The following is a 25,063-nucleotide window of genomic DNA, read 5'->3' as shown; positions in this document are numbered from 1 at the left end:
TGCGGCGAGGTGGAATAGCCCGCACTGGGCTATGCAGGCGAACCGGGGACACCGTGCGCAAGGCTGGTGCCATGTAAGCCGGCCCAAGGAGACGCACTGGAGACCAGATGCGTAGAGCCGGCTTCATGACACTTGGCTCGATGCTTACTCTAGCCCGGCCGATACGAGGAGCTGGTAAGTACTGCACCGGGCTATGCACCCGCACTGGGGACACCGTGCGCTCCACAGCATAACACGGTGCCTGCCCGGTCTCTCTAGCCCCCCGGTAAGCACAGGAAGTTGGCGCAGGTCTCCTACCTGGCGTCGCCATACTCCCTGTGTGCCCCCCCCCCCAAGACATTTTTGGGGCTGACTCTCGGGCTTCCATCCGTGTCGCCGTGCTGCCTCCTCATACCAGCGCCTCTCCGCTTTCGCCGCCTCCAGCTCTTCTTTGGGGCGGCAATATTCTCCAGGCTGAGCCCAGGGTCCTTTACCATCCAATATCTCCTCCCATGTCCAGAAATCTGGATTTCGCTGCTCCTGCTGCCTGTCACCACGCCGCTTGGTCCTTTTGTGGTGGGTGATTCTGTTGCGGTTTTCTTCCGTCGAAGGAGAGGCGGACCAAAATGCAGCGTGGTTATTTTGATTCATGTTTAATAAAAGATAAACACGAACAATACAAAACAAGAAACGTAACATGAAAACCTAAACCGAAAGCCTATTCTGGTGCAAACTAACACAGAGACAGGAACAATCACCCACGAAACACTCAAAGAATATGGCTGCCAAAATATGGTTCCCAATCAGAGACAACGATAAACACCTGCCTCTGATTGAGAACCACTCCAGGCAGCCATAGACTATTCTAGACAACCCCACTAACCACTATCCCATAACCTACAACAAACCACTAGACAAAACACACCACATAAAATAACCCATGTCACACCCTGGCCTGATCAAAAGAATAAAGAAAACACAAAATACTAAGACCAGGGCGTGACAGAGAAACAGTTTTCAAGTACAGATACTATATATAGTGTACTACAATCAAGGAAAAGATGACACGTGCAAAGCAGAATCAAGCTCACAGTGCGAGTCAGAGATCAGTTGAAACTGAAACGATTAGGGGGAACACTAGTGATCCATCATTGTTTGAGCTATGCTTTATTATGACTGCAACGTGCATTAGTCATTTTTCTAGCAAGTTCTCATAGTCTCTGTTGACAGTGACAAGTTGTGGCACTGTGACTGGGTGCTAAACGAGTAGGGACAAGTTCCGGATGCCCCCACAGTTAACCACCCACACATGGAGCCTGAGCAGAACGTCTCAGCAGCTCCAAGGATGCACTACACAATGGTGGAGACAAAAGGCACAGCTCCATGGCCAGAACCAGGGACTTTCATGGAATTTAAACTTAGAACATCCATCAAATGTTTAAAAGGTTAAATGCACACACTACGGTATGTGTCGGTCATGCACGCTTAAATCTACTTTGAGATTGAGACAGTGGCAAGCCAAGGCTAATGTATTTCAGTCCTTTTCCTAGAGACAAGGGACCGTTTCTGTCATCCATGAAGCTGTGGACAGGCAGGTAAGACTGGTTCAAGACACTACCCTTCGCTGTACTGTGTTTCAATCCTTATATGGTCATCGGGAAGGAACAATAGTTGGCTTTTGAAATGTGGTTTAAACTTAGGAGGAAATGGCATAAAGCCTAAAAACGAAAACAATCTGTCTGAAATAAAATGGATATTTATTTCAAGTAACTCTTACAAAATGGAACATATTGCATTATCACAAAGAGCTGTAACAAAACAGAGATTTTGACAGTGTAAGAGAGACAGAATGGGATATGGCTATTTCCCCAACCAAGCGTCGGAGGTTAATTATGCTACCAGGTCCCACTCAGCAACCCTCAAGGTCCCACTCAAGACAACATGGGCTTGTCTGTGCCTGCCCTGCCAACGGTTTACATCCACCTCTCTCAATGCTAGTTCACACACACGCACACACACACACACACACACACACACATTTCTCCTTGAGGCACCCACAGCGTGATACTAAACACTGCAGCCTGGAATGTCTTACATTCCCCAAATAAATGATATGAGCACACAGCAATGTCAATGAATGATTAAAAACACATGAAAATAATAACAATTTGGGGTAAAAAAATGAATACTGGAGGTATTAGAAGATTACAATTAGCCCAATTGGCAGCTAATTATTGTGGTGGCCTTTAAACTCCATTAGGACTCTTCCTCTGGTTTCAACCCCCATCTGAGAGCCCCAGTAGCAGTCATTCCCTCCTGGACATGATAGTCATTTAGCAGGCCCAGACTCCCTGCCTCAGACACTGTAATGAGCTGCCGTCTAACTGCCTGCTGTTTGTACACCATTCGCTCTAAAGACTGCCATGGAAATATAAGGAGGTTGTTAATGGCCAACGGGGGATTTCAAATGTCCCACTTAATTCTGTGTGAATGATATCATTACTGTGTGATGCACACACCACTCCCTGGGCAGATAGAATAAGTCATTTAGAATTGGCTACTGGGGGCTTGAATCATAAGGGATGGGTGAACATCTATTGTAGAGGCAAAGCTGTTAAGGACATATCATACTCCCCCCCCCCCCCCCCCCCCCCCCCCCCCCCCACACACACACACACACACACACACACACACACACACACACACACACACACACACACACACAAAGAAATGTAAAGCTATTGTCTTGGCCCACATGTTAGCTTATTTCTACCTGAAATGCATAGTGTTGCGCAGGGGTGTGCGATCTTTGGCATGGACGGTGGCTCCCTGGTCCTGTAGATACTGCCCCACTTTGAGGTGGCCCTCACTGGCAGCGATGTGCAGAGGGGTGCGTCCATCATAGTCCCCCAGACTCAGGTTACTGCCCTGATGACAAGAAACGCATCACATACTGTAGATTACGTTGTGATGGCACCACGGTGTATATAAAACAGTGTATTGAGGTATCAAACCCATGTAGTGTACGTTGTGCTACACATGTACCTGGAGCATACCTTTCTGAATGGTGACAGTGGCTGTGTCTGAATACCTGTAATTGTGTTCTAAATAGTAGGCCTTTTGGGTATGCAAAAATAGAATGGTTGATAGTATGTGAAATTTCACATTTGAGAATGCTTAAATGCCAAGACATACTAATTTTGGCTTTTCGTCCAGTAGAATTGAGGAAGATAATCGTCTTTCCAGACCCACGTGTGTTTGACAGCAAGCAGCTGCTAATCATATAAGTGGGTTCGCTGTTCCAAAAGGAACGAATGGCGGAAATCAACGTAATTGCACATTAGATGACGCATTCTAAGTATGAATGAGCATAGTGTGTTGATATTTGTTGTTTACTGCATTCGTTTTCACTAAACAGTTTTACTAAATAGCATGCAGTACGATTAGTACACAGCATGTCGTTTTAGTAAGTAGTAGGGAAGACAGATTTCTGACACAGCCAGTTTCATCTTGAATTGATAGACATTTTTAAAAGAGTAGCCAACCCATTCCTCTATTCATACTGAAATATAACCCCAATAAAACAAGCTCCAAAGACCAAAATAAGTGGGTTATTTCAAATGAAATTGACTGGAAACACTAGGCAATCATCCTCATGTCTAAAGTTAACTGCAAAGGAGACCGTATCAAAATCAATCTTTACAACTAACACATTATGACTACTGAGGTTCCAGTCGGCTATCTCATGAAACTCAGCAGGAATCTTTGGTACGCACTGCACTGACAGGTTCAACCAGATGTACCGTGGGACTAAGGGAGTAATAAAATCACACACATTTGACAGTGCATTGTCTGTGTTATCAGTCTGGGAACATGCGTGTCCAAGAACACTAACAACATATGGACTGAACTCTCCCCTCCTTATAAAATATGAGCTTGTTGCAGTGATTATTTTTACTAACAGACTTTGGGGTGGCAGGGTAGCCTAGTGGTTAGAGCGTTGGACTGGTAACTGAAAGGTTGCAAGTTTGAATCCCCGAGCTGACAAGGTACAAATCTGTTCTGCCACTGAACAGGCAGTTAACCCACTGTTCCTAGGCCGTCATTGAAAATAAGAATTTGTTCTTAACTGACTTGCCTAGTAAAATAAAATTGTGATAACTGTTCCTCACCATCTCCTTTAAGGCATCTAAGGCCCCCACGTCTCCAATCTTAGAAGCAGCACAAGCTAAGGTGGGGGTCAGGGCATCCCTTATGGTTTCTATAGAGAAACAGTAAATGAATGTTTTATGTAATGTGTTATGAGTGATGTAAAAAATACACTATAAAGTTGGATTCAACACATTTTTTTCAAAACTACTTTAGACTACTTGTGACATTGTTCCCCTAGCGCTGGGCAGTGCAACGACTAGAAAAAGTTGTTTTTTGTACTACAATGGGAACTCTGTCCTCTCAGATAAGCCAGAGCCTGATAAAAACCTGTTAGGTGGAAGGTAACCCTGCAGTCTCAGTGGTGGTGACAGTGTGACGTGGCCTCACCTTCTTACTATTAATGCTCAGGGACTTGGAGATGACCTGAATGAAGCGACTGTCGCTCAGAATGAGCTTGGCCCCCTGCAGGTCACCGATCATCTCCCCCCGCAGGTTCTGACTCAGCATCTGGACACATAACACACAGACAGCACAACACAGACACAGTCAGGGCAACACAGACAGCACAACACACAGACACAGTCAGGGCAACACAGACAGCACAACACACAGACACAGTCAGGGCAACACAGACAGCACAACACACAGATACAGTCAAGCATGATCAAAGATGTCATCAGCTTGTCACTTCTATGATCCTTTTATCGCCATGTGAATCAACTCTGATATCTACTTCTCTTTACACTCTAATGTGATATTTGTTTCATACATAGGACTCAGACATGTCACTAGGGTTGGGCTTCAGAATTCTTTCTACAAAGGGCCAACATTGTGTAGGGATTGAAGGACTGTGCATTTAGACTATGAATCCTAATGTCCTCCTGGCCTCTATGTTTAGCTCCTTCCTGGCCAGCATGTAGGACAGCTTGCAGAGTGCAGCCTCAGAAGTCATGTCACTGCCTGCCACCAGCCCTGCATCACTCAGGACCTGAGTAGACCAGGAAGAAATGTTAAGGACACACATCCATCCACATTATACTCTACCATTAAACATACATTGTCTTCTTGTCTACCATTCTGGTGGCATATGATGTGATGACAGAACCCCTCAGACACTGGGTGCAGTTAACAATGATCACACCGCTCTCTGTGGTATTCCGGAAATCCTTCAGCAGGTCAGCTTGGTCTCCAGGACGACGCCCTCCATGGGTGACTGCAGGAAGAACTTCACCTGTAGAGAAAGAGAGAGCGAGAAGATAGGCCATTTTAGTCTGGCTGGTAGGAAAAGAGGGAGAGAAGTGTACAGCGCAAGCTAGGATAGGGTTTAACAATAGGCCCAGACTTTACCAGCCCCCCTGCCTCCCCCCAGTCCATCTGGTGCCCATGCCACCCAGGCTGTCTCTCAGTCTCAGGGTGATTCACTGGCTCTAGGAAAGCTCTTTACCACACCAGCCCTGGCATCTGGAGAGGAGATGGCTCAAATGGCCAGGCATGGGGAACCATTAACATCGAGGTGCTAAGAGACAGCGTCATTTCACCTGGCAACCCTTGGACTTTAGACCTAACTTGTGCAGGCAGGGAAATATAGCAAGAGCTGGGCATAGCCCCAAATCCTCCATTGGATTCGGATCAAGCCTCTAGCTAGCCAAAAATGTGTGCAACACAGATTCCTAAATAACCCCCATGATGGCAAAGACCGTGGAAGGCAGAGGAGAGCCTGATGCATAATCAAAAAAGAAGCAAGTGATTCAAATAGATAAAAAAGCAACATGGCAGAGGGACCAGATTAAGACAGTAAAGTCATCCTCCCCCCAGTCTGTAGATAGGGAGGTGTATCTAAGTGTTTAAATGTCGGTGCCAAGACCCTCGTCTTTAGTGGGTAATTGGACATGCCCCATAACCCTGTCTCATTTTGTCACTGGGCTTAGTGCTGCTGGCAACCCCAGAGCAGATCCTGGCTGTATGCAGACCACTTGGAACACCCATATGATGGTGGCTTGTCAGAAAACACAGTAGGACCTTCATGAGAGGATTCACCACAACACAGCTGCAATGAAGACTTTTAGATGAAGGTGGCTCCAAATGGGGATATCCTGATTTAGTCTTTCTACAACAGGATATTACTATACTGAACAAGAATATAAACGCAACATGTAAAGTGGTCCAATGTTTCATGAACTGAAATTAAAGATCCCAGACATTTTCAATACGCACAAAAAGCTTATTTCTCACAAATTTCCGGAACATATTTGTTTACATCCCTGTTCTCCTTTGCTAAGATAATCCATGCACCATACAGGTGTGGCTTATCAAGAAGCTGATTAAACAGCATGGCTATTACAGAGATGCACCTTGTGCTGGGGTCATTAAAAGGCCACTCTAAAATGTGCAGTTTTGTCACACAACACAATGTCACAGATGTCTCAAGTTGAGGGAGAGTGCAATTGTCATGCTGACTGCAGGAATGTCCACCAGAGCTGTTGCCAGAGAATGTAATGTTCCTTTCTCTACCATAAGCCACCACCAACGTCATTTTAGAGAATTTGGCAGTACGTCCAACCATCCTCACAACCAAGTGTAACCACGCCAGGCCAGGACCTCCACATTCAGCTTCTTCACCATCTTCATCATCTGAGACCAGTCATCCGGACAGCTAATGAAACTGTGAAGTATTTCTATCTGTAATAATGCCCTTTTGTGGGGAAAACACATTTGATTGGCTGGGTCTGTCTCCCGAGTGGGTGGGCCTATGCCTTCCCAGGCCCACCCACGGCTGTGCCCCTGCCCAGTCATGTGAAATCCATAGATTAGGGCGGAGTGAATTTATTTCAACTGACTGATTTCCTTATATGAACTGTAACTCAGTAAAATCTTTGAAATTGTTGCATGTTGCATTTATATTTCTGTTCAGTATATATTACTTTGAGTATTACAGTATATCAGAAGTAGGAAAGACAGTTGTGGTTTAATGATGTGGTTAAATGGGAAACAGGCACAGGGCAGAGCCACTATCCACCCCTTTTCACCTCCACCCCATCCCCACCCTGGGAAGCCTCTTACGGTCACTGCAGTGATGCCTGGGAAGAGCCGCAGCAGACCCACGTTACGGTTCATCTGAGTGCTCACTTTGAACCGTGCGGTCGTGTTCGCCCTCAATACCGTGTCCCAGTTAACTTAAATAAGAATGATGTTCATGGGAGGACACCACGGAAGAAGCCACCGCTGTCCAAAAAAACATTACTGCACGTCTGAAGTTCGCAAAAGAGCACCTGGATGTTCCACAGCGCTTCTGGCAAAATATTCTGTGGACAGAATAAACTAAAGTTGAGTTGTTTGGAAGGAACACACAATACTATGTGTGGAGAAAAAAAGGTACAGCACACCAACAGTATGGTGGAAGTATGGTGGAGGGAGCATCATGGTTTGGGGCTGCTTTGCTGCCTCAGGGCCTGGGCAGCTTGCTGTCATCGACGGAAAAATGTATTCCCAAGTTAATCAAGACATTTTTCAGGAGAATGTAAGGCTATCTGTCTGCCAATTGAAGCTCAACAGAAGTTGGGTGATGCAACAGGACAACGAAGTAAATCAAAACACAGAAGTAAATCAACAACAGGATGGCTTCAACAGAAGAAAACAGAAGAAAATACGCCTTCTGGAGTGGCCCAGTCCTAACCTCAACCCGATTTAAAAAGCTGTGGCATGACCTAGAGAGCAGCTCAAGCCAGGCATCCTAAGAATATTGCTGAACTGAAACAGTTTTGTAATGATGAATGGTCCAAAATTCCTCCTGACCGTTGTGCAGGTCTGATCCGCGACTACAGAAAATATTTGGTTGAGGTTATTGCTTCCAAAGGAGGGTCAACCAGTTATTAAATCCAAGGGTTAAATACTTTTTCCCACCCTGCACTGTGAATGTTTACACTGTGTTCAATAAAGACATGAAACCGTATAATTGTTTGTGTGTTATTAGTTTAAGCAGACTGTGTTTGTCTATTGTTGTGACTTAGATGAAGATCAGATCAAATTTTATGACCAATTTATGCCGAAATCCAGGTAATTCCAAAGGGTTCACATACTTTTTCTTGCCACTATATATATGCCCTTCAACAGACACAACGCTAAGGTAAATTAACGCTTGGCTATTTTGTGCTATTGATTTAAAACTATTTTGGGATAGGGGGCAGTATTTTCACTTTTGGATGAATAGCGTCTGTCCCAGGTGCTAATATATGCATATTATTATTAGTATTTGATAGAAAACACTCTTAAGTTTCTAAAACTGTTTGAATGATGTCTTTGAGTATAACAGAACTCATATGGCAGGCAAAAACCTGAGAAAAATCCAACCAGGAAGTGGAACATCTGAGGTTTGTAGTTTTTCAAAGCTTAGCCTACCGAATACACATTGAGATATGGATAAAGTTGCATTTCCTACGGCTTCCACTAGATGTCAACCGTCTTTAGAAACTTGAATGAGGATTCTACTATAAAGGACTACTCTGGCAGAGTGCCTCGGTCTCATGACGCGCGCTCCCGACAGAGTTACCTCTCGTTCCAGTGCAATTCTCCAGTTGGAACATTATTGATGTTTTATGTTGAAAATATCCTAACGATTGATTCCATACATCGTTTGACATGTTTCTAAAGGACTGTAACGGAACTATTCGAGTTTTTGTCTGGACGAAGTGCCTGCGCCTCATGAAGATGGATTACTGGGCTGAACACGCTAACAACTATTTGGCTATTTGGACATAAATGATGGACTTTACAGAACTTTATGGAACAAATCAGTCATTTATTGTCGAACTGGGATTCCTGGGAGTGCCTTCTGATGAAGATCATCAAAGGTAAGTGAATATTTATGGTGTTATTTTTAACTTCTGTTGACTCCAAAATGGCAGATATTCCTCTGGCTGTTTTGGGTTCTCAGCTCCGTTCTCAGATTATGCTTTTTCCGTAAAGTTTTTTTAAATCTGACACAGCGGTTGCATTAAGGAGAAGTCTATCTTTAATTTTGTGAAAAACACTTGTATCTTTTATCAATGTTTATTATGAGTATCTCTGCAAAATCACCGGATGTTTTGGAATCAAAACATTACTGCACGTAAGGCGCCAATGTAAACTGAGATTTTTGGATATAAATATGCACATTATCGAACAAAACATACATGTATTGTGTAACATGATGTCCTATGAGTGTCATCTGATGAAGATCAGATGGAAAAATGGCTGTGTTGTTTTGACTTGGCTATGACCTAACATAATCAATCATATGTTGTGCTTTTGCTGTAAAGCATTTTTGAAATCGGACATGATGGGTAGATTAACAAGATGTTTATCTTTCATTTGCAGTATTGGTCTTGTTAATGTGTGAAAGTTACATATTTCTAAAGAATATTTTGGAATTTCGCGCGCTGCCTTTTCAGCAGAATGTTGTCGAGGGGTTCCGCTAGCGGAACGCCTGCCCTAGAAAGGTTTTAACAGAGCATATGACAGAGCCATTGATAAAACACAATTACAACTACATTTTCCTCATATCTTCATTTAAAATGTATCAATCCGTCTTTATTGATAGCAGCACATCCGCATCCGTTAAAGGCCCCAGAGAGTGTGTACGTTTGTTATTCCGCGACTCTTAAAGACAAACACCCTTTGACACAACTCTGAAGTCTCGTCTGGCAGTTTCAGGTCAGGTCCTGTATTGCGACACTCGCACATTCTCATGCTTTACTGAACAGTCTTGTTAGACAAGAGGTTTAAGGCTTTTGTTGCCTATTGTCTGACAACATAGCTCATTCTCACACCTTTATCAATCAGGTACAACATAGTCTCTACTATCTCAGTGGATTTGATTTATGTTGAAATTCGAAATAAGTTATATCACAAAAGCTCAAATCCACAGCAGCTTAAAAAGCTAGACAGACACACTTCAGCAAGATGAAAAATAATTTCAGTACAAAAGATATGCAATGGGGAATTAGTCTGATATAAGTAATAGCAACTGGGAATTGAAGATTTCATTCATCAACACTTGATGATTGTGTGGCGCAGCGGTCTAAGGCACTTTGTTCTTAATTGACTTTCCTAGTTAAATAAAGGTTAAAATAAAATAAATTATTCAAGTTCACATTCAAAAACAGGTGACTTGTAGGCAACTGAGCTGCCAAGAAGCCTCCCTCCACTTGTCACGACTTCCATCAAAGGTGGCTCCTCTCCCTGTTCGGGTGGTGCTCGGCGGTCGTCGTCGCCGGCCTACTAGCTGACACCGATCAATTTTTCCTTTTCGTCTGTCTGTATTGTTTACACCTGTGTCCTATTAGTTGATTTCGGGGGGTTTATTTACCATCGCTGCCTGCTAGTCTTTGTGAGGAATTGTTTGCTGTGGTATCTTTGTTAGGGGTGCGTGTCTGCACCACAGGGTTTTCTTTTACACGGCAGATTGTACCGTTTGGTATATGTTTAGGAGTAGAGGTTTCTCCTCCGTGTGTAACGTTTATTTCTCTGTGGGTGGCGACCTCGTTTGGGCATATTCTCCCCCATGTTGTTGCTGAGTTGGGACGTCTTAAATAAACGATTGTGCCACTGGGGCTTCCTTGTTCTCCTGCTCCTGATTCCTGCACCTCCCTCCTTTAAGGAGGCTCCTAACACCACTCTTCACCTCAGGAATTGAAAACTGACCGGCGATCAGCAGTGTCTCCAAGAGGTTGTTTCTTCCATCGTTCCTCGTCTCATAGATCGGCACCTGCAAGAGGTCATATAAACAACATATCTCGCTTCTGTTATCTTATCTTCATCAGGCAGTTCAGCCATAAGGATGGCAGGTGTATCTGGGAGCCGGTGAGGATGGCAGGCTTCGCCAGGTGCTCACACATGACGTACAGAGCAGATGCTGTGTAGGCCATGGTGTCCGTGCCATGGAGGATGACAAAACCGTCATATTTCTCATAGTGTTTCTGGAACCAAGAGACAATAAAGAGAACAGGATCAGACTTGAAGTTCCAAGGTCAAAATGTGTAGTCTACATCTTGCCACGTGCTTTTTGAAACGACTACTGTATTTATTACAAAAGCAACAGTACAGTACCACAAACAGCATGGTTAAATAAAAAATTGTGATAACTGACTTTTACTTCAGAGAATGATTTGAGACTGTTGTATTATTGTAATACATTATGTAATACATAATGCATCTGCTTATGCATATGGTTAAAGTCAGCAGGGTTATGGTTAGTGTTCGAGTGAGAAATGACAACACCAAGTACCTCAATGTCCTTCCCAATTGTAGCCCAGTCATCTATGGTCATATTGCAAGAGTCCAGCAAAGGGCTGTACTCTAAAAAAAAGTGTACACTATCCTCTTATTCAGTTGACAGCCTGTGAAAAGACACACGTTTACTTTGAGTCACAATCATCCAATAATAAACAAATCACAGAAAACACCCTGAAAGAAACGCAGCGCATTTACAACCGAGCAGACTGTTTACACGGATACACATAAACAATCAAGGTTAAGCAAATGAGGCGATCACGTTTTTAAGAATGGAAATCACTTTAGGGGGTCTTTGTCTTGGATGTTTTATTTACTTTACAAAGGCAGTGAGACTTGGTTCTGATTACATTAGAGAGGAACGAGGTTAAAGAAAGGAAAAGACTGAGACAAGCCTAGTCTACTTTATGAAGACAAAGTCTATTTGTCCTTCTGTTTCAGCAGCAGGGTGCCCAAACCAGTTCCAAAGCGTGAGGTGTGAATTATGGACGTGTGGTGGAGGGGGCATGGATTAGCTCATTTTAGAGGGGAAGGGGGAGACGCCCTGGGAAGTTTTGTTGTTTCTTCTGCTCAGTATGACACTGTATGGGGAGTTACTAATTTGAGGATGTTCTGAGGGGTGGTTGTTAGATGTGTGGAGGGGGGATGACTACTTAGATCTCTGCGACGCTTTAAAAAAGGGATGGGTTCATGTCTTAGCGAGACCCCATGTTCTAATTATAGGGTCAGTTGCTCCTGGCCTCCCATGCATATTAATGACTCCTCTAACCATGTTGTCCTAGCACCCTAATAAGATAGTGTGCCTCTGCTAAGCAGCTGTGAAAAGATTTTCAATTTAATCTCCCTTTTCAAGACATGGGACGGGACACGGCCACCCCCCCACATTACCATAAGACAGCTAGAAACACGGATGGGGGGGTGCACATCATCCCCTAGTTGGGGGTTCAATAGAACAGCAGGGGAATAGCAAGTTCACCCCTCAGCACCTAACCAGGGGCCTAAAGACACCACCCTAATTAGCCCTGGCTACACACACAATCCTCAAACATATGTTGTTGATAATCTTAAAGCGATAGTGCCTCTGGAAACAATATTAAAATCACCAATTATTCATTTATCTCCTGGTGTAGCCAACAGTGTGGTAGGGAAACAGGTATTAGCATACCGAGGGTAGGTTGCTGCCCCGTGGCCTAATCTGCTGATGAGGAGCAGAGTATTGGGAAGGGAGAGGAGCAAACAGGAGTTTGAGGTAAAGGCTTCCCACAGAGAATTTCACTACCACTTTTCACTTGCAGCTTTTCAATAAATCAATAAACCAATTGCCTACTGCACACACTTCAAAATTCAAGTAATGTTAGGATATAATGATATCAGCTTTGCCAATTTCATTTCAAGTCCACTGCACATGCTCACTGCAAAGTGCAAACTAAGTATTTCAGGCATTAGGGACATTTATTAGCAATGTTTAGTGACAGCTAGTTTGTGTTAATCAAACTGTGCTGCCACACAAAGGAACATAATGATAGTAATAATGAAAAATAACCTCACAGAAGCAAGGAGGAAAGAGGATGATTGAATCAACTACTGAACTTAATGAGACTGATATAATTATTTTTAGGGACAGAAGGTGATGTCCTATGAATCCCCTGTGAGGCTGTTGAAGTGATCAGGGCATGAGGAACAAAGGGCTAGGGAGGTGACACATGGCAGTTCTCCAAACAGACACTACCATGATCCAAGCAGGCACAGTGCCAGCAGCCCCTCCACACACATGCACATGCGCACACACAAACAGTCTCGCTCAGACTAGCTTGAAAAATACTGTGCTTGTGTAGTCCTCTTATCAGTCCCCTATAACCCAGCCCCATCCTGCCAGCCTTTATCTGTGGTCCAGAGCTGCTCTGAGTGGATTTGAGGTTGAGGGGCTGAGCCCTGCATGTGTATCTGTATGGATTAGCGTGCAGGCAGACAGGGGCGCCCCCAATGGCCCCAACACTGCAGGCCAAGAGAAGAGAGGAGGCTGCTGGGAGTGATTTGACCCAAGGTTCCTTGGTCTGGGCTCAGCCTCCATCTGGAGGGGCGATAGTGGGCACCCCTTGGACCCGACCTGCCAGGACCCCATTCAGCAGAGGGCCCTCTCGCTGCTCCTGAACACACAGACCCAGACTACAAGGATGAAACACACTTAACACAGATTAGTCTCACTCCCTGCAAGCGTGACACCAGCAACCCCTCGCAGGCCTATTCGCTCCCCGACAGCAGAAAGCTCCTGGGGGTGCTTGGGGTATTACAGAAACATTGTGATAACTCGCCTGTGCTGCACTGTTTTTAGTTAGACATGAACCAATGAGATTACCTCTCTCTCTAGAGGGAGCGAAACAAATTATCTGAAGAGATGGAATAAGGGCATAAGGTCAGGCAGCCGTGAAAACCACCACAGACATGCTGCTTCACAACTCCCTGCAGGTGTGTGCTCGTAGGATCCCTCCCTGATAGATTCAAACACAGACACGACTGAGCAGCAAACTGTTCCTGCCAGGCACGTTTTGACACCAGGTGGGACGAATACAGAGGAATCAAACCACTCTCAAACACACAGCATAGCGTAGCGTAGTGTAGCGCAGGCATACAGTATGCTACCAGTACTACAGGACCCTTTTGATAGTTCATCAGCGTGGTGTGTCAGCACCCTGTCAAAAAAACACAGAGAGTTTTAGAGTGACATGTTCCCAGGCATGCAGGGAATAGAAACGTGTGATGTTATAGCCTGTAGGTCTACTGCTATGGAGGAGCCATACTGAACTGATTTTGGGGGAGGATCTCAACCTTTATCCTGACATGATATGCTGTACACGACAATGTGTTTTGTCAAGGAACCTTTTAAAAAGCCTTGTAGATTGAAAAAGCCTTGAAATCTGGCCATGTCTTATCTTTGAATTTGACTGTCAAATTAAGCAGCTCAAATGAATAAGCAACAGTTTACACCCTGTTGTAAATCAGGGGTAAGAACTTTCAGCTATCTCCCTCTCCAAATTCACACAGGAATGTGCCTTTGTTTCACAGACATTTCCCACCGAAACTCTAACACATTCTAAAAGTTTATAAAGGAAATACTGTAACTAGAAAAGTATATACACTACATGTACAAAGTCTCCATCCTTGACGTTGTGTATGAAATATGAAAAATTATGAAAGCGTTTTTGTTAAGAGAGGGATGTGATCTTAGAAACTATAAGAGGAAATTGTTTCTATAACTTTGTACAACTGAGTAGTCACCGCACCTTGAGTGAAGTCAGAGAGCGTGTCAGCGTCACAAACTGCCCCTTTTGAATGAACTGCATAAAATGTTGGGTTAAGAATTAACATATCAGACCAGAGAGGCGTGTAGCTGCAGCTCACGTCCAAAGTGGTTTGAACTCTGAAATCTCAACACGAGGTAGAGACAATAACGTCACCTCCCGGAAAATCACTGGTACGGCTGATTAGCTGTCCTAAGTAAAATATCTAGAAAAGTGAATTTAAGTGGGACCATTCTGCTACTCTTCTCAAAACATCGTATTACGGAACTCTCATCACCCAATGGGAACCATCGACACGGCTGGCTAGCCTATCTTCAAAGAGGCAGCTTCAGGAGTGAATGGAAAGTAGAATAAACTGTAGTTTTGTTCAGGACTACACGACAAATCACCGGATACTGGACGACGGCAGAGAACAACAGTAGAAGAGACGGGTGGGGACCCCTTTTGGACAATCAGAGCCTTACAAGCGTGCCGCGGAAAGGCCTAACACCCTTCCTAAGAAGATCTAGTTCCGACAGCGATACACAGCAATTTCTTACTCCAAATGGGCGGCAGTTCATGTGAAAAGTATATGATTACTGTGAGAGTAGTTTCTAAAAATGTACCAACGATAAGTGTCTCTTTCTTTCTCTTTCTCCCTCCCTCTCCATCTCTATTGTGTCAGTCCGCTAGGGACCTGTTTCTAACGTATTAAGTCTGTATGTTTATCCTGTGTTATCATTTAGTTAGCGAGTAAATAAATTATTAAACCAATTTGTGTAGTACTGAATCATAAGTAAGGCTGGGTTTTTTGCAGATGCAGGACGTTACGACTGTTCAGAATGATGATATGATACAAGGTTATGATTAATACGTTGACTGTTTTATGGATGTGATAGGTAAAGACCATTTAGAGTTTAATTCGCTCTCATGGTGCCCCAAATCCTAATGAGTTAATTGTTACATGATTCATTTAATCAGTTAGCAATTACATATATTTAGTTTATTAGATAAATATCAGTCATCAGATTAATGAAAATAAAGTCACAACAATACAATAGACTCCTGTGTAAAGAAATGGTAAGGGCGTAAACATGTATGTATCGGTAGTAGAGGTAGGTAGAGGTTCAGATATTTCTATAAGAGTAGATAGAACCTAACCTAGATAGAAGATTAGCCTAGTCTGTTAGTCTTTTATTATCTGTATTGAACTCAAAGCTCTCCATCTGAGGTTTGTCAGTCAAATAGCACAAGGCTACATTAGTCTAAATCTACAATGATGAACTGTTGCATGGAGGTCAAACATTTCTCTTTTCACAGTTTGAATGATTGTACACTGTACGAAGATTGTAAAATAAAGTAAAACATCTTGACATTTAACTAACCAATATATTAATAACAGCAAAGGCAAAGTAAAAAGAATAAACAGAAATAGGGATAGAAGGCTGCAGAGGAGCCCTGGAGAGGAGTGAGGTGAAGGGAGAGGTGGAGCCAGGAGAGAGGTGGAGTGTATGGGTGACTTACGGCAGGACCAGGGTGTTCTCCTGTGGGCCACTCGTGCTGTAGTATTCCTACATATGGGACTGCAGAGCATACTCCTCATCATGGAGGATGGGAAGCTTTCGCAGGGCCTTCACAAGCGCATTAGGCTCTGGGGACAGCACTGTGTATGAGAGACAGAGAGAAACAGAGTTGAGAAGGTGACGTTACCATTAGAGTATGGAGCAACAAATCAGTCAGAGTTCAGGTAGGGTGAGCTCAACAACAGCCTATATAGATCTGAGTCTGATGTTTATTTTGTAAAGAGAGGGCTCGGACATAGCCTAGGGACCTTGGGTTGGAGAGTGTAGCAATATGGTAGAGTCTAGGGCCGGGAAGATACCAGTATCGCGATATTCGTTAGTATCGTGGCAAGGAAACAAAACACGAAATAGATGTAACTTCTTTAGGAAAACAGCCCTAATGTTGGAAACAAACATCATGTCACCCAGAGTCACATTTATTTATTTTCCGAGCTATAGCACTAAATATTTTACATACAGCAGGTTTTTAAAAGGACCAAATCATGAAGACTACTTCGTGTTTTCATTTTTGCCATAGGAAGAAAATATGGCAATACTGGTATCGTCCCATTCTGTTATTGTCCAGGCCCTAGTAGAGTTTACTTTCTTGTTAATTAGGAAGTCAAACAGAAAGACTACCTCAAGAGCATTTTTGCAATAACGCAAATAAATAAATAAAATGTGTAAGTAATCAAGTCTTTTCAAGTTCATTATCAGGTTTACCATTCTCAGTCTATCATGCCTTGTGTTATACTCAACCCTAGTGGCAAACTTGAGAATCATCTCCATATGAAAAGTAGGCTGTGTTAGAAATTGACTTTTTTAAATGACTTTTTTTATTTCACCTTTATTTAACCAGGTAGGCTAGTTGAGAACAAGTTCTCATTTGCAACTGCGACCTGGCCAAGATAAAGCAATAAGTAATTTGACACATACAACAACACAGAGTTACACATGGAATAAACAAAACATAGTTAATAATACAGTAGAACAAAACAAAACAAAAAGTCTATATACAGTGAGTGCAAATGAGGAAAGATTAGGGAGTTAAGGCAATAAATAGGCCATGGTGGCGAAGTAATTACAATATAGCAATTAAAACACTGGAATGGTAGGTGTGCAGAAGATGAATGTGCATGTAGAGATACTGGGGTGCAAAGGAGCAAGATAAATAAATAAATACAGTATGGGGATGAGGTAGGTAGATATATGGGCTATTTACAGATGGGCTATGTACAGGTGCAGTGATCTGTGAGCTACATTAGTCTAATCATTCATGTATTGTGAAATAACTTATATAACTCATCATAGGACAACAGCCCACCAGAATATGCTAATGTAATACACCAGGGACAGACCCCGGGTCTTCAATGGTAAATTAGTTAGTGCCTTTCCCAATAAATGAGTTCCTAAAGTGGGAGAAGGATGCATGCAGCGTGGTATGCTGGCACGTGACTGCTAATGCATTTCAATGGGAGAGGTGAGGCAGGGCAGCTGAGAGGCGTGAAACCTGAGTGGAATGAGACGGCTGACTAAAAGTGGACCGCCAGCCACTGCGGACCACTAGCCACTGGCTAGATGTAAAGATTGCATAAAGACAAAACCTTAGACTTCCAAACTGAGCCTTTGGAATAGTGTTTTTATACAGTAGGCCCTATACCTAGAAACTATGGTCACATGAATTATGGTGTAGTGTTTACTGTTTACTCCAAGTACCACCAACATCAGTGGATGCTGAATGAAATGAGAAGGGCTGGTCAGCCTAGAGCAGGGCTCCCCAACTGGTGGCCTGCAGGAGATTTATTTGGCCCCCCAAGTTTTCTTAGAAAATAGAGGGATAGACAGTATGTGATCACAAGGGTTTTTATTTTGTTTTTACTATTTTCTACATTGTAGAATAACAGTGAAGACATCAAAACTATGAAATATCATATACAGTATGTAATCATGTAGTAACCAAAATATTTTATGGAGGGTTAGAAATGTCTTAGTCAAATATATCCTTTTGGGCATCTTGCGGCCAATTTGCAGTCTACAAATTCTTTGTAATTATGTTTCGGCCCCCTCACCATCCGCTCAAGAATAAAATCATCCTGCGGCTGAATCTAGTTGACGATCCCTGGCGTAGACATACCCTTCATCAGACATTTTATCCAAAGTGCTTAACAGTAAAATTGTGTACATGCCCCAAAAACAATGCTTAACAGGTGTGCCTTGTTAAAGTAAATTTGGGGAAATTATGTGGATAAATTGAAGCGACATTTCAAGACATCAGTCAGGAAGTTAAAGCTTGGTCACAAATGGGTCTTCCAAATGGACAATGACCCCAAGCATACTTCCAAAGTTGTGGCAAAATGACTTAAGGACAACAAAGTCAAGGTATTGGAGTGGCCATCACAAAGCCCTGACCTCAATCCCATAGAAGATTTGTGGGCAGACCTGAAAAGGTGCGTGCGAGCAAGGAGGCCTACAAACCTGACTCAGTTACCCCAGCTCTGTCAGGAGAAATAGGCCAAAATTCACCCAACGTATTGTGGGAAGCTTGTGGAAGGCTACCCAAAACGTTTGACCCGAGTTAAACAATTTAAAGGCAATGCTACCAAATACTAATTGATTGTATGTAAACTTCTAACCCACTGGGAATGTCTCTACTATTATTCTGACATTTCACATTCTTAAAATAAGGTGGTGATCCTAACTGACCTAAAACAGGGAATTTTTATTAGGATTAAATGTCAGGAATTGTGAAAAACAGAGTTTAAATGTAATTGGTTAAGGTGTATGTAAACTTCTGACTATATATATATATATATATATATATATATATATATATAGAGAGAGAGAGAGAGAGAGAGAGACTCCCTATAAAGAAGAGAAGACACAATTCAATTCAGAGGGCTTTATTGGCGTGGGAAACATGTTTACATTGCGAAAGCAAATTAAACATATCATAAATAAAAGTGAAATAAGCAATATAAATGAACAGTAAACATTACACTCATATTTTGGCTATATAGTTTTGTAGTGATGTGCAAATAGTTAAAGTACAAAAGGTAAAATAAATAGACATAAATATGAGTTGCATTTACAATGGTGTTTGTTCATTACTGGTTTCCCTTTTCTTGAGGCAACAGGTCACAAATCTTGCTGCTGTGAGGCACTGTAACGGGGTGAGTGACTGGTTGCCAGGAAGTCAGGCAGAGGAGAGCAGAGATGGGTGATAACAGGAGAACTTTAATATACACCCTGACCCAAAGGCACAGGCGAGGCAGCACAAAGCACAACCACGGCAACATGAACCGGATTAAACAAAACAAACAAACCTAGGTTTGAAACAAACCTAGCGCAAGCCAGCTTGTAGCGTAACACCCTACACAAAGAACAATTCCACACACAGACATGGGGGAAACAGAGGGTAATATACATTTAGTCTGGTGAGGGAATGTGAACCAGGTGTGCGGGAAAACAAGACAAAACAAATGGAAAATGAAAGGTGGATCAGCGATGGCTAGAAGAACGGTGACGTCGACTGCCGAAAGCCGCCCGAACAAGGAGAGGGACCGACTTCAGCGGAAGTTGTGACAGTATCCCCCTTGACGCGCGGCTCCAGCAGTGCGCCGACACCGGCCTCGGGGACGACCCAGAGGGCGAGGTGCAGGGCGATCCGGATGAAGACGGTGGAACTCCCACAGCATAGAAGGGTCCAAAACATCCTCCACCGGGACCCAGCATCTCTCCTCCGGACCGTACCCCTCCCAGGCCCTCGCCCGATGCCTCGATTCCAGTATGGAGCACGCCGGGGCCCCCTCGATGTCCAAAAGGACCTCCCGCACCTCCTGGAGCGGGCAAGCCATCACCGGCCTGAGGAGAGACACATGGGAATGAGGGGTTAATACAGTAATCGGGAGGAAGCTGTAACCGGTAACTAACCTCGTTCTGTCTCCTCTGGACTTTAATTGGCCCCACAAACCGTGGCCCCAGCTTCCAGTAGGGCAGGCGGAGGGACAGATTTCGGGTCGAGAGCCAGAACACCGGGGCCTCACTGCGGTGATGGTCTGCGCTGGCCTTCTGGCGCAGCACGGCCCGCTGGAGATGAACATGGGTGGCGTCCCAGGTCTCCTCCACGCACCTGAACCAATCGTCCACCGCAGGAGTCTCGGTCTGACTCTGATGCCAATACTGGTATCCCAGTATGCACTGGAAGGGCGAGAGGTTAGTGGAGGAGTGGCGGAGCGAGTTCTAAGCCATCTCGGCCCAGGGCACGAACGCCGCCCACTCACCCGGCCGGTCCTGACAATAAGACCGCAGAAACCTACCCACATCCTGGTTCACTCTCTCCACCTGCCCATTACTCTCGGGGTGAAAATCCGAGGTAAGGCTGATCGAGACCCCCAGACGTTCCATGAACGCCCTCCAGACCCTCGAAGTGAACTGGGGACCCCGATCAAACACTGGTGCCGGAAGACGTGTGTAAACAAGGCCTCCACAGTCTGTAGGGCCGTAGGGACACCGGGCAGAGGGAGGAGACGGCAGGACTTGTAAAAACGGTCCACAACGTCCAGGATCGTGGTGTTACCCTGTGAGGGAGGAAGATCGGTGAGGAAATCGACCGACAGATGCGACCAAGGCCGTTGTGGAACGAGTAAGGGGTGTAGCTTACCTCTGGGCAGGTGCCTAGGAGCTTTACACTGGGTGCACACTGAGCAGGAGGAAACATAAACCCTCACGTCCTTAGCCAAGGTGGGCCACCAGTACTTCCCTCTCAGACAGCGTACTGTCCGATGCCTGGACGACCAGAGGAGGGTGATGTGTGGGCCCAATAGATCAACCGGTCACGGACAGCAGACGGAACGTACAGATGCCCAGCGGGACACTGGAATGGAGCAGGCTCTGCACGTAACGCCCGCTCAATGTCCACGTCCAGCTCCCAAACTACCGGCGCCACCAGGCAGGAGTCCGGGAGTGTGGGGGTAGGATCCATGGGCCGCTCCTCTGTGTCATACAGCCGGGACAATGCGTCTGCCTTAACATTCTGGGAACCTGGTCTGAAAGAAAGGGTGAAAACAAAACAGGTATAAAACATGGCCACCTTGCCTGACGAGGATTCAGTCTACTCGCTGCCTGGATGTACTCCAGGTTGAGGTGGTCAGTCCAAATGAGAAAAGGGTGTTGAGCCCACTCAAGCCAATGTCTCCACGCCTTCAACGCGTTCACCACAGCCGACAGCTCCTGGTCCCTCACATCATAGTTTCGCTCCGCCGGGCTGAGCTTCTTCGAAAAGAAGGCACAGGGGTGGAGCTTCGGTGGCGTACCCGAGCGCTGAGAGAGCACGGCTCCTATCCCAGCCTCAGACGCGTCCACCTCCACCGTGAACGCCAAAGGGGGATCCAGATGGACCAGCACGGGAGCCGAGGTAAACAGAGCCCTTAGGTGACCAAAAGCCTGTTCGCCTCAACCAACCACTGCAAACGCACCAGGCCCCCCTTCAGCAGTGAGGTAATGGGATAAACCCCGGTTAAACCTCCGGTAGTAATTGGCAAACCCTAAAAAACACTTCACCTCCTTTACTGTGGTGGGAGTCGGCCAATTACGCATGGCTGAAATGCGGTCACTCTCTATCTCCACCCCTGAGGTAGAAATGTGGTATCCTAGGAAGGAGATGGACTGCTGGAAGAACAGGCATTTCTCATCCTTGACATACAGGTCATGCTCCAACAGTCGACCAAGCACCCTGCACTCCAAGGACACATGCTCGGCGCAAAGGCTTGGAAGACTGATGGAGCATTCATCAACCCGTACGGCATGACAAGGTACTCATAATGCCCTGAGGTGGTACTGAACACGGTCTTCCACTCGTCTCCCTCCCAGATACGCACCAGGTTGTAAGCGCTCCTGAGATCTAGTTTAGTAAAGAAGCGCGCCCTGTGCATTGACTCAATCGTGGTAACTATACCTCACATTGATCTGGTTCAGGCCTCGATAGTCAATGCACGGGCGCAGACCTCCCTCCTTCTTCTTCTTCTTCACAAAAAAAGAAACTTGAGGAGGCGAAGTGGAGGACCGAATGTACCCCTGACGCAGAGATTCAGAGACATATGTCTCCATAACTGCCGTTTCCACCTGTGACATGGGATACACGTGACTCCTGGGAAGTGCAGCATCTACCTGAAGGTTTATCGCACAATCCCCCCGACGATTGTGCAATAAAAAATCTGAATATTCAGGGGGAATGCGCATGGTGGAGACCTGGTCTGGACTTTCCACCGTAGTAGCACCAATGGAAACCCCCAAACACCTCCCCGTGCACTCTTGCGACCACCCCGTGAGAGCCCTCCGTTGCCATGAAACAGTGGGGTCATGACAGGCTAACCAGGGAAGGCCTAGCACCACGGGAAATGCAGGAGAGTCAGTGAGGAAGAGACTGATTCTCTCCCTGTGGCCTCCCTGATCAAGCCGGACCCTAATGGTCGACTGTCCAACGCGTGAACTGGAAAGGGCCTAACCACTGGAACAATGGGGATCCCTAAACTATGGGCGAATGCTCTGTCGATAAAATTCCCAGCCGCGCCTGAATCGACGAGCGCCTTATGTTGGGAATATGGGCAAAACTCAGGGAAGTTGGCTTGCAAAAACAGGTGGGCAACAGAGGGCTCTGGGTGAGAATGGTGCAAGCTCACCTGGGATGACGCCAGAACGCTCTGCCTTCTGCCTCAACCCCCAGTGGACCAACCCGACACCGACCGGCAGTGTGCCCTCTGCGGCCACAGATGGTGCACGTGAAGGCCCCCCCTCCGGCCTCCCTGAGCGCAGCACCCCCCAGCTCCATAGGCACCGGAGCGGTGGTGCTGGGAGATGGAACCGACAGTGCCGAGTCTAAACGTCCGTCAAAGGTGAGGGTGGTGTCCCTGCAGGCCAACTCCCGATGGACATCCTCGCGCAAGCTGCAGCGATAGTGGTTGATCAGGGCTCTGTCGTTCCATCCCGCTCCGGCGGCCAGGGCCCGGAAGTCCATGGTGAACTCCTGTGCGCTCCTCGTCCCCTGCCTCAAGACGTAGGATAGCCATTTAATTAATTTTGGGTCAGTCACAGTGGTCTGGTATTCTGCCACTGTGTACTCTGTTTAGAGCATTCTAGTTTGTTCTGTTTTTTTTGTTAATTCTTTTCAATATTTTAAGTTATTTTTTTTATTTTTTTCAAATGATTTGGGTCTAATTGTGTTGCTGTCTTGGGGCTCTATGTTTGTGTTTTTGAACAGAGCCCCAGGTCCACCATGCTTAGAGGCCTTAACTCCAGGTTCATCTCTCTGTAGGTGATAGCATTGATTCCCAAAGTGGATTCCCAAGGTTTGGGAATCACTTCCTTTCAGGTGGTTGTAGAATTTAACACAGCCAACTTTCCACTCTGGAGAATCCCTGTGAGATTAGGGGACATGACACAGTATCAGAGATATGTGACTCATTAAATTAATCAAAGGGATGCTGATTTAATTCTCAAGCGAGTGCCATTTATTTGACTTACTGTGGAATAACCTTTGATGAATCAAAAGGATCATTTTATGAGGTCTATGTATTGTATCTATTCATAGTATGATTTTACATTCCTCTAAATGAGAAAGATTTATTGATGAAGATCTTTGTTATTACACAACTGTCCTTTCTCAACTTGTGTAATAATGTAAAAAAATAATTGCTATGCAAATACAATGCAATTGTCACATGTTAATACAATGGTTCTACCACAGGAAATACACAGTTACTATACTGGTATAGCTAATTATTGAACTTCCATTGTTTTGCTATTCCTTCCTCCATAAGGTGATACACAGAAGCCACCGACAACTAAATGCAGAAGCTACTGACTGCCATGAAGCATGGACTACACAGGTACCAAGTCCAGCAGCATAAGGGCCTGCTCCGTAGCCTGGAGTTGGAACATAGATACTGTATGAGGGGGATCGAGCAACAGCAGAGACCGTACTAAAGGGCATTGGGGAAACAGAGGCCTGGCTGCTGTCCCTCGTCCCAGAGTTCCAGAGCAAAGACTCCCTGCAGCTCCATTCTTTCTGCCCTCAATGATGCACAGACAGAGAACAGGGAGCACCAGGGCCCAGATGACCACATCTGTGGATGGGAGGAGTAACACAAAGGAACCTCAACTCGGCATGAGATTAGCCTTGGACCACTGTGCCGGTACAGAGACTAACATGGTATACTACTTGGCCAACCTTGACGTTTGCAGATATAAGACACAGACAGACACATGGCCATCATCCAGACGATGGAACCCTTCAGGAAATGGCAACACATGATCTTTGTCATCCACAGGTCATCCAGACACCAACGGCCTCAATCAACGGCCTTAACTGTACGGCAAGCGGGACAGGAGAGCCAAGTCTAGGACCAAAAGGCCCCTTAACAGTTTCCACCTCCAAGTAATAAGACTGCTGAACAATTAAGCAAATGGCCACCTGGACTATTTTCATTACCTCGACTAACCTGTACCCCGCACATTGACTTGGTACCGGTACCCCATGTATATAGCCTCGTTATTGTTATGATATTTTCTTGTGTTGCTTTATAAAAAATACAAATAAAATTCACCTTAGTTAATTTAGTAAATATTTTGTTAACTCTATTTCTTGAACTGCAATGTTGGTTAAGGGCTTGTAATTAAGCATTTCACCGTAAGGTATTAGGCGCATGTGACAAACACAATTTCATTTTAACCAGCCCACAGGTCATAACTCCAGCAAGCATCAGAACAGAGAGTATCCCTCTCACATGCGTCCACACAGAGGTTCAAACAGCCGAACAAAACTGATAGATA

At 45.0% G+C, this 25,063-nt stretch overlaps 1 pseudogene; it reads right to left on the bottom strand.

Annotated features, from left to right (window-relative positions):
* Window positions 1-2,748: 2,748 nt before the first annotated feature.
* LOC110504348 lies at window positions 2,749-23,249 on the bottom strand (annotated as a pseudogene).
* Between the last annotated feature and the right edge of the window lie 1,814 nt (window positions 23,250-25,063).

The sequence above is a fragment of the Oncorhynchus mykiss genome, chromosome 25 (assembly GCF_013265735.2).
Source record: "Oncorhynchus mykiss isolate Arlee chromosome 25, USDA_OmykA_1.1, whole genome shotgun sequence".
NCBI lineage: Eukaryota > Metazoa > Chordata > Actinopteri > Salmoniformes > Salmonidae > Oncorhynchus > Oncorhynchus mykiss.
Note: the sequence above shows the minus strand (reverse complement) of the source record. Positions and strands in the feature narration are given on the sequence as shown.